The sequence below is a fragment of the Engystomops pustulosus genome, chromosome 10 (genome assembly GCF_040894005.1).
Source record: "Engystomops pustulosus chromosome 10, aEngPut4.maternal, whole genome shotgun sequence".
Classification (NCBI taxonomy): domain Eukaryota; kingdom Metazoa; phylum Chordata; class Amphibia; order Anura; family Leptodactylidae; genus Engystomops; species Engystomops pustulosus.
In genome coordinates, this window is record NC_092420.1 from 56,505,504 (window position 1) to 56,516,153 (window position 10,650).

Below are 10,650 nucleotides of genomic sequence, written 5' to 3' on the forward strand. Positions count from 1 at the left end.
ATGAGGATTGGCAACTATAAGTTGTTTTTCAGCATTCTCTGCACTTAGGCAAAAGTTTGCACACCTGACAATAGCCAGTGTTTTTCATTCCCACCTGTGATACATGTTAAGAAATATATATTTATGTTTAACTAACTTTAAAAATAGAGCTTTGTTTGCCATATTCTGCAACCCCCACTGAGTACTGCAGTTAAAGGGGTTGTCCAGAGATGAAAAATGATTAGAGTTTTCTGACAAATATAGCTCCTACGTGGTGCATGGGATTACTCGATTCATCTCTACACAGGGGCACAGCTCTAACCAACACAACTCCAAGCGGTCTCATGGAGGTCAAGCTGAAGCTTTGTAACTTTGTAAGTGCTGCTTACTTGGAGTTTGTGTCTGTAACTTGGTTCTGGTGGTGTATGTGTTCTAACTTCTTGATTTAAATCTTTTCTCGTGCCACCCTACTCTCGTGCCGACAGACTTCTTACTCGCCCATGGTAGTACAGTATCTTCATGAGCTTTGCGTGTCACGTGTGTGAAGATAAATGTAGCAATGCTATCCCTTAGAAACCAGACAGCTGTCCTTGGATATGACCACCCACATGCTCTGGCAGCAGTGACCACACATGCTCTATTGAGGCACCCGGCCACTTGGATTAAATGTTCATTACTATACTAGCAATTTCAAACACAAAAACAATTAGTTTCTGTCAGCAATCACTCCAGAAGTGGTGGTCATATCCAAAGACAACAATCTTGTTGCTGAAGGGACAAAATGGCTACATCTATAGCATATTATCTTCATATAGGTACATTTCTTTACCTCGTTCAAGTGAAGAGATGTATGTATATGGAAGATAAATTAAAATAAATATCCTGTTAATATTCATAAGCTAGTACTCTGATTCTAGAGCTGCTGATTGATAACTTTCTATCTATTAAGGTGCACAAGGAGGAAGCTGTCAGCTATGAGGAAACGGTAGTGAGAGAAAGCCATTAATCATGGCTATGAAGATGTGGATACAACTTATATAAAGTGGAATTTTATGGAAACTAACAGTAAGGGACCAGTGAAATCAGAGTGTCTGTCACTATTTTATAGGGTGGCAGCATAAATCTACCAATAGTGATGTCCAGTTACCATGGTATTTCTCAATGTAAATGTACAGTACTGTAGCATCACCCCTATAACAGCTAAAGAATCTTCAGCTGACAGGTTTTTGTATATGTAACTATTTTACATTGGGCTTATTATTATATAATCTGGTTTTACAGACAATTAATTCTCTCAGCAGCTTCCACTGCTGTGTAACCCAGAATAGCAGCTGTACGTTGCCAGCAGATCTGAATTCCAAAGGTTGGTGACTGTATCAGTAAAATCACTCCAAACTGTGATTAAAACATTATATCTTGCTGCTCTCAGAAGTACATGTCATGCCATCATGACACATTCTCGCAAATGTGACAAATAACGCCTTTAAATAAAATGAAGTTAGCTATTCAACTCAAAAGTTAGTCATTAAGTAAGCAGAATTGGAATTTGCATGTGTTTAAAATAAAATACACCCACTCTGTAGAAATGCACAGAAAGAATAAGAAAAAGTCAAGAGTCAACATTGGATTTTATAACAGAAAAGTGAATTGTACAATTTATATATGTTACTGTCGCTCCAGCAGCAGCCAGCAGGTGGTGCCCCTGTTAAAAGCTGTCACAGTGATTCTGTCCGACAGGTAATTGGTCCTGTAGATAGCAGGCAGGTATTGAGCTGCTCCTGACCCCTCGCCCTAGCACCTCGTTCACTTCGACTACAATGGCAGCCAGTAAATGGGAGCTGTCAGCTGTCCTGTCAGAGACCGGCCCAAGATGGAATTTATTGGCTGTGTTTATACTCTGTTCTATGCCAAATCTCAGTAATTATCAGCATGATGTTACCAGACATGCAGAATGAATGTATCAGAGACCTGTAATTACAGCATCGATTCATTCCCTTTCTAGCCCGGTGTGCTGCAAATTAATAACTGCAATGTTTATGAATGTACAAAGCGGCGCGGATGTCTGCTATGTATGTGTCTTTACATATCCAGCTGTGGGCGCATATACTTATTTGTGTAGAGGGATTGCATTTCTCTTTGTCTCTCTCTCTCTGAATTTTAAATTACAGTAAAATGCAAATAGCTGATCCAAAAGGATACATTGTCCATTTTTTAACGCTCTCCTATTAGTAGAAGCATTGCTCCCCTTTCTAACCCTGTCCTACCCACAGCAACATTGTCCTCTTTCTAAACCGGTGCTACTGGAAGCAGCATTTTCCCTTTTCTAACCCTGTCCTACTAGAAGCAGCATTGTCCCTTTTCTAACTTTGTCCTATCAGCAGCAGTATTGTCCCTTTTCTAACGCTCTTTTAGCAGAAGTATTGTCCCCTTTCTAACCCTGTCCTACTGGAAGCAGCATTGTCATTTTTCTAACCCTGTCCTTCTGGAAGCAGCATTGTCCCTTTTTTAACCCTGTCCTACTGGCAGCTGTATTTTCCCTTTTCTAACTGTGTCCTACTGGAAGCAGAATTGTCCTGTTTCTAACACTCTCCTATTAGCAGCAGCGTTGTCCTCTTTCTAACCCTGTACTACTGACAGTAGCGTTGTCCTATTTCTAACCCTGTCCTAGCGGCAGCAGCATTGTGCCTTTTTTTAACTCTGGTAGTAGTATTTTCCGTTTCAAACTTTTGCATATTAGAAGCTGCATTGCCCATTTTCTAACCCTTTCAATTGGCAGCAGCATTTTTACCTTTCTAACCCTCTCTACTGGCAGCAGCATTGTCCCCTTTGTAACCCTGTCCCACTAGTAGCACTATTGTCCCCTTTCAAACATGACTCCTCCTGGTAGCTTCATTGTCTCTTTCACTCAATGTAGTTAGCGGCTGGTATTGGCTTCATTTGCTTCATTATGCAGGTTTTGCATTTGCAAAATCTCACTGATCTCCCACTGCAATTGATATTTAGCCATAAAATATAACTTTTATTTAAACCAAATAAATTATTGCATTAAGCACAATGGAAATGATAACCTCTATTATTAAATGTAAACTTGCAGCAAAGTACATCTTCAAGACAATGCAACATTCATCTCCCAGAGTTGGGTTTGCATGTTAGATATAGGTTTTTAAATCTATTTAAAGTGGTTTCCCACTTTAAGCACATTCCAGCAAATAAGTAATATTGTATGAAAAGCTTTACAATTTTAAAATATACTTACTTCACCATTTTCTAGATCTCTGTTTTCTGTCATGCAACAGGACGCTTCATTATTTACTTCCTGTCGATAGACACCAGTCCATGTGCAGCTCGTTATAATGCACAGTGTAATTGTCAGGATCAGTGGTAGTGGGCCCACTGTATCACCACGGACGATGGTGTAAGCCAACACCTGGGAGCAGAGTCTAAGTGGCACCTGGCTTTCATCCGAGCCCGCCGCTAAGCGGGTTGGACTTACCATGGCGTGGTACCACCAGGTCGCTCCACAGGAGTCGAAGAGCAGAATCATAGTCAGAGACAGGCAGGAGGTCAGGACAGGCAGCACTGTATCGTAGTCAGGGAAGGAAGCACAGAAGCAAGGTCAGAATCAGAACCGAGGTCACAACGGGAAATCAGGATAAATGCACAGGGTTTGGAATACAGCTTTCTCTGAGGCATGGAAGCACAAAGATCGGTCAGGGATGACAGAGGAAGGACATTTATTAGATCAGCGGATGGCCAGCACCAATTAGCGGTGCACAGGCCTGATAAATTTCAGAGAGCCGGCAGGTTGCACACCCTAGGACGTCGGGGACACACACTTCGGAACACATGGGCCGTCGCAGGTCCGCGGGAAGGTAAGTCAGCCCGGGACAGCCGTACTGGGAAACAGGGAGGAACACGTGTGTGCCTGTGTCTGGGTCGCCGGAGCACCCGTTACAGTAATCATTGCTGTGTGATGCAAATGAGCTGTACACCATGACATCACATGACCATGGAACAGTGTTTATCTATAGGAAGCTAACAATGAAGCTTCCTGTTGCATGACAGCAAACAGAGATCTAGAAAGTTGATACAGAAAGTGTATTGGAAAATGTAATAACTTATTTTTACACAAACAATATTAATTATTTGCTGTAATGTGCTTAAATTGGACAATACCTTTAATTCGTGACCTTATGGTCCAAATTAAGAGTCTGCTTCATTTCTAGATTTAGATTTATCAGGCGTGTTTAAATCCTTATATAACAATGTTTAAAATATTGTTCTTATATTGCTCTTATATTATTGATCAGTGTCGGGTGGGATACCATAGCAGCTATATGTGCCGCTAAAAGGCCTGCAGTAAAATCATTTTGGGACCATATTCTTTGACTTGGTGGATGGATTTAAAAACAAACCCCGAATTGATCAGGGGCCCAGCATCAATCGGTACTCTTTAAGGTATTCTTTAACTGGATATAAACTAAGAACAATTCCTGTTATAGTAGATTATCACAAGGATCTTCAGAAGCTGCAATTAGCATGTTGTCAATAATCATTCAATTGATAAAGTTCTATAACTGCAGATTACCTAAATTTGGACAATTTTAAGGATGCATCAGACTCAGAATCTTAAAATGTTTTGTGTACAGATGTGCACTTTAGAAAATAATATGTATTTAGTTCTGAGGTTGTTAGTCTATATCAGTAGACGCCTAAAACTAGCCACAGAACAGAATTTCTATAATGTCAGGGAGAGATATATCCATCAGTCACTTTATTTCATCTTTGCAGTCTTGTGTAGAGCTAAGCAATGGTGTGGGAGGCAAGCGAGAGCTCTGTTATTACTGCATATAGATTGTGTATTCCGCGCTAAAACCTTCTCCTTTGCTAGATCAAGAGGGCTGTCTGATGCCAACCCATGGGACCTTTCCCGAAGGAAATAGTTATTTGCAAAATAAAACCTGAATGGAATTTGTGATTCTCAGGGAAGATGTTAAATAAAAGAAGGAACTTAAGACCAAAACATTAACCCCTTCCCGCACCCTGACGTGATTCTACGTCATAGGATGCGGGTAGTTCCCGCACCTTGACGTAAAATCACGTCATGGCGATCGCCCGGGCTCAGAAGCTGAGCCCTTGCGATCGCCGCGGGATCCCAGCGGTACGCGGTAGCTGGGATCCCGCAGTAACAGCCGGGATCGCGACTATCGCGATCCCGACTGTTTAACCCTATAGACGCCGCGGTCATAGTGACCGCGGCGTCTATGGTGTATCGGCGCGACGATCGGCACCCTCTGTGCAGGGCACGGAGGTGCCGATCGTTGCCATGGCAACCCAGAGGCACGATCAGGTCCCCTGGGCTGCCTATGGCAGCTGCCTGCTAGGATCGTGCACTGTGCACGATCTAACAGTGCAGCTGTCAGCCTATGCAGAATGCATAGGCTGACTATGTAATATGCTGCAATACATTAGTATTGCAGCATATTACAATGAACAAGTGATCAAATGATCACTTGTTAATGTCCCACCCTGGGACAAAATAAAACAGTAAAAAAAAAGTTAAAAAAAAAGGTGCAACTAAAAAAAAATTATTTAAAAAGAATAAAAGTCCCATTAAGTCCCGTCCCATGCAGTAATCATATAAAACATAAAAAAAGTGAAAATCACCAAAAAACCCACAACATATTGGGTATCACAATGTCCGTAACAACCCGTACAATAAAATAAAATGGTCACTGAACCCGTACGGTGAACGCCGTAAAAAAAAAAACACAAAAAACCTCACAAAAATTATTACATTTTCACATCTGACCGCATAAAAAGTGCATAAAAAGTGATCAAAAAGTAAAATGTACCCCAACATGATACCAAGAAAACGTACAGCTTGTCCCGCAAAAAATAAGCTCTAAACCAGCGCTGTAAACAAAAAAATATAAATGTTCTGCCCATTGTTACATGGCGATACAAAAACAAGTAAATGTCTCACAAAATGAGTTCTATATTCTGCAAAACAAGTTAACCATAAAAAAGCCATACAAATGGGGTATCGCCGTAATCGTGATAACCCATAGAATAAAAATAACACATTATTTTTATGGTACGGTGAACGTCCGAGGAAAAAAATGCTAAAAACCATAAACAAGAATTAATGATTTTTTTAACCACCACCAAGAAAGAGTTAATAAAATCTGATTATTGGCTATGAGCCCCCCTGTAAATGATGTACCTGAAAAGTGGATCTCATCCACAAAAAAATAATCCCCCATATATCCAAATTACAAAAAAAATAAACATTTTATAGCCTGTAAGATGTGACATTGCAGATCTGCTCTGAATGGCGCCTCCTTCCGTTCTATGCCCGGCCGTGCGCCCGTACAGCAGTCACCACCACATATGGGGCATCCTCATACTCGGGAGACATTGGGTATCAAACTTTGTGGAGTTTTTTGTCATTTAATACTTTGTGACGGTTTAATTTTTGGCCAAAATGAATATATTGTCTAAAAAAAATGACAGCTTGTAAATTAGACCTCCATTTTGTTTTAACCACTGTGAAGCATCTAAAGGGTTAACATACTTCTTAAAGTTGATTTTTTACACATTGAGGGGTGTACTTTCTAAAATGGCATAATTTATGGGGGTTTACTGCTGTTTAGGCCTCTCAAAGTCAGTTAAAGCTGAGCAGGTGCCTCTAAATAAGGGTTTTGGCGTTTTTCATAAAAATGAGAAAAATTGCTCCCAAAATTCTGAACCTCCTAACAACCTAGAAAAGAGAGGGGATGCATAAAACCCTATGCCGATATTAAGCAGACATTCGTGAAATGTTAGTTATAAAGTTACTTGGGTGCTATGACTATCTGCCTGAAAAGCAGAACATTTTGAACTATGAAAATGAAGAATTTTTAGAAATTTTTGCCAAATTTAAGTTTTTTTCATAACTTAACACAAAATATATCATCAAAATTTTTCTATTACTTTGAAGTACAATGTGTGACGGTAAAACAATCTCAAAATCCCCTGGATATGTTAAAGTGTCAAAAAGTTATAACCTCCTATAATGACACAGGGCAAAATTTTAAAATCAGGCCTGGTCCTAAAGGTCTAAAATGGCATAGACACGAAGGGGTTAAGGCAGGTTTACCATATTTTTCAGACTATACGGCGCACAAAAAATCCTTAGATTTTTTCAGAAATCAAAGGTGCGCCTTATAGTCCAGTGCACCTTATATATGAACCGTACTTACAGACAACATGTGCACAGGTCTGCCACCTGCTAGTCATTCATCCTTATAATCAGGTGCGCCTTATAATCCTGTGCGCCTTATATATCAACCTAGACATTTTAGAAGCATTTATTGATGGTGCGCCTTATAGTCTGAAAAAAATGGTACTCATCAAATTGAGTTGAATTGAATGGCATACACAATTTCTACAATATTTATTTGTGGTCCTTCCCCGATCTGAAAAGGGTAAGAAAGTGGAAGATCAAGCAGCAAATGAAACATAATAATAGTTAGTTTTTTAGACCTGCGCCATCCATTCTCTAAATAAGGAACTGCTGATGGTCAGGTGACCACCATAGGTCTGGAGACTGAACCCAAAGAATTAAAGATACTCTCAAAGAACCTATTTCTGGAGAATACTGGTAATCCATTAGCACAGCGCCTGGCGTAGAAAATGACGCAACCGGCGACTTTTCACGTATGAAAAGTCGCCGACAGCAGCGAGTGCGCAGGCGCGGGGACAGTAATGCCCCACGCGGGCCCACTCCCGCGTCCCCCCTTCACGCCCCTTCACGCCCCACTGGCGTGAAGGTGGCGGATTGGGGAAAATAATTGCAAAAGCTAGCAATAAGCTAGCATTTGCGATTATTTCAGGGCCTCTACGCCACTGGCGGTGCGCAGAGGTCCTGATAAATATCCCCCTATGTCTAAATGACCACATGAACAATTCCTGCCAGCACTTTCTAATACAACCTTAATATTAGTCATATTTGATTCTCCACTGTACTTGAATCCTGAGTTTACTGTCCTTCCTTGCCTGCACTGACCCCCACCACTACAAAAGATTTTGTGAAAAATTTTGAGAGATTTGAAGTATTTATGTAGAGCTTACTTGTGTAGAACCCTGGGTTCACGGAAATCTAGCTGAGAATCTCTGAGAGAATGATCATCATTCAATTAGAATTTTAGTTCTCCCTCTAGTCCTCAACCTGTCTTAAATATGACAAGCGTCATCAACAGCTCAGTGTAGCTTGGATAGGAAACAGAACATGTAACTTTCATGGCAAATGAAACAGACATGTTGTGATATTGTATTGTACACAAACTATAAAATTCATCATTGCTTCTTATTTGATGCTTGCAGTTATTTCATGAAATCTACTTATGATGCATGATATTTAATTTTAGGAACTAAAAAGTACACATTTTTTTCACTGGAGTCTCGGAGTGCTGCTATTCTTTGATATTTATTTTATATACATTATATATTAACATATCTCTCTCTCTCTCAACAATATATATATAGTGCCCAACCTTTTCCACATTTCAGGTCTCAAACATAAAAGATATAAAATTGAATTTTTTTGGGTGAAGAATCAACAACTGGGACACAATTGTGAAGAGGCACAGAAAACAGTGGCATAATCTGATTGGCATATGCACCCAATGCCAATATCCACCATGATCGACATGTTGAATAAGAATACAATTGATCCTACCATAGGAGTTGTTGGAGAACAAAAAGAGTAATCTCTAACCTCAGGGTGGTGAATTCTCCAGGCATCACATAGCTGTAGAGAATGCAGACTCTTCCCAAGCCTGTTAATCTCGTAAGAAATAGAGCAGCAGGTTGTAGAGGAATCAGGAAGAAGGTTAGGCACCATATTCAGATCAGCCCATAAAGTCAGCGAGCCCCTGGTTTTCAGACTTCAAAAATAGATATTTAGCTTGTGGATCAATTTCACTATCTATCTAGGACCTTATGTATTAAGACAGATACCCCCTTGGATTTGCCTTTCGGATTGGTACTATGATAATGAGTAGGATAGTATCTATTATTTATAGTAGGCATGTGCCTTGTCTTAAAATGTGTCTCCTTGATGTAGAGAGGAGAGATATGGTCTGAAAAGAGACCCATTAGGGGGTAGGCTATATATAGCATTGCCCTGGTCTCCTACAGCTTGTGCCCTAGGAGTGCAGCTCAGCTGAGAGGCACTCTGCTGGCTAGAATGTTCCTTCCGTGGAGATGCCATTGTTTCTTAGGTGGAAAGTGGGCAGGAGGACCCCACAGGACCCCAAGGAGGTGTCAGCTGCATTGCTGCACAGGATGGATCGATCAATGTGCCGGCTGGTGCAGGGGCTTTCAGCAAGGCTCGGTGGTCAAATCCCATGATTGTCTCATTGGCCGGAGCTCCTGATGGAACAGAAGCAAGTACAGAGGGAAGCACAGCCCAATGAGGGGAAATAATTAAATATTGGGGTGACCATGGCAGCCCTTTCCTGCAGTCTCTTATATGCTCTTTGGTGGCCAAATCTCCCCAAATATGTCTGGTATGTAATCCCTACTGCAGGAGCAGACCAGTGACTTGACTTCAATTCTGACCACCAGCACATCATCATTGTACATAGTGATCCTATCTCCAGGATTCTAGCCTTTTTTTACCTCTGTTAACAACAGTACCCAAAAACCCAAACAAGTAAGTTAAATAGTGGAGGTCTTTGCTGGTACCTTACAGCGTTAAACATACTGACAGGTTCCTGTCAATGCTCCTACATACTTTAATTACCCCGCTGCATAATAATACTTTTAGCCTCCCTTGCACCTTTCAGCACAACTTTTACAAACAAGACAGTTGCCTGTGCTAATCATAAATTGTTAGCTTGACTCACTTTTCTTTGGTATACGTTGTGCTTGCTTAAGCCAAAGAGGCGGCACGTCTATGCTTACTTTACGTTTAAAATGTGGGTGGTAAAGTAGGAGTGGTTAGTCTGATTTTTCCCATATTTATGAAATATTCATATATTTTTTTTAAATTGCTGCTATCACTTCAGTAAAGTGTTGTTGTATAAAGTACAGCAACATCTCAGGTCAGTATTATAAGTACAGTGGTGACAAATTTATTAAACATCAAACAATTTTATAAAATTTGACACAATTTCCAGCAATACCGACAACAGCAAAAGCAACTTTGGAGGGTTCTGTCATGATTATATTTCCCTCATGGCCCAATAGCAGGATTTTTTTCTTGCTAAAGCATTTTACAATCTATGCTATAAGAGTGGAGAATAGAATACTGAGTGAGCTCTGGGTTATGCATCAGTGACACAAAACATAAGTATTTTCAAATTTATGAAATCCATTTTCTAAAATAGTAAAAAGAAAGTCAAAACTGCATTTGGTAAATAGCACAATTCAGTGTATACTTCACCCATCAAACTTCAGCCCTTTCCTGGTGTGTCTTAGATTTTCTTGATACATGGAAATGGTTTGTCAGATCAACTCTCCAGCAGATACATCAGGGATTGCAGGCACATCCGAACCCAGCAAAGGGAATTCTAGGTTTCCTTTTTTCTCAAAATGAATGCGCTACGTCTCCCTTGGTCGGCTGACAATATTGTCAGTCAGAATTTGTCTGCGTATAATTCCACCTTTGGGAGATGTGTACAC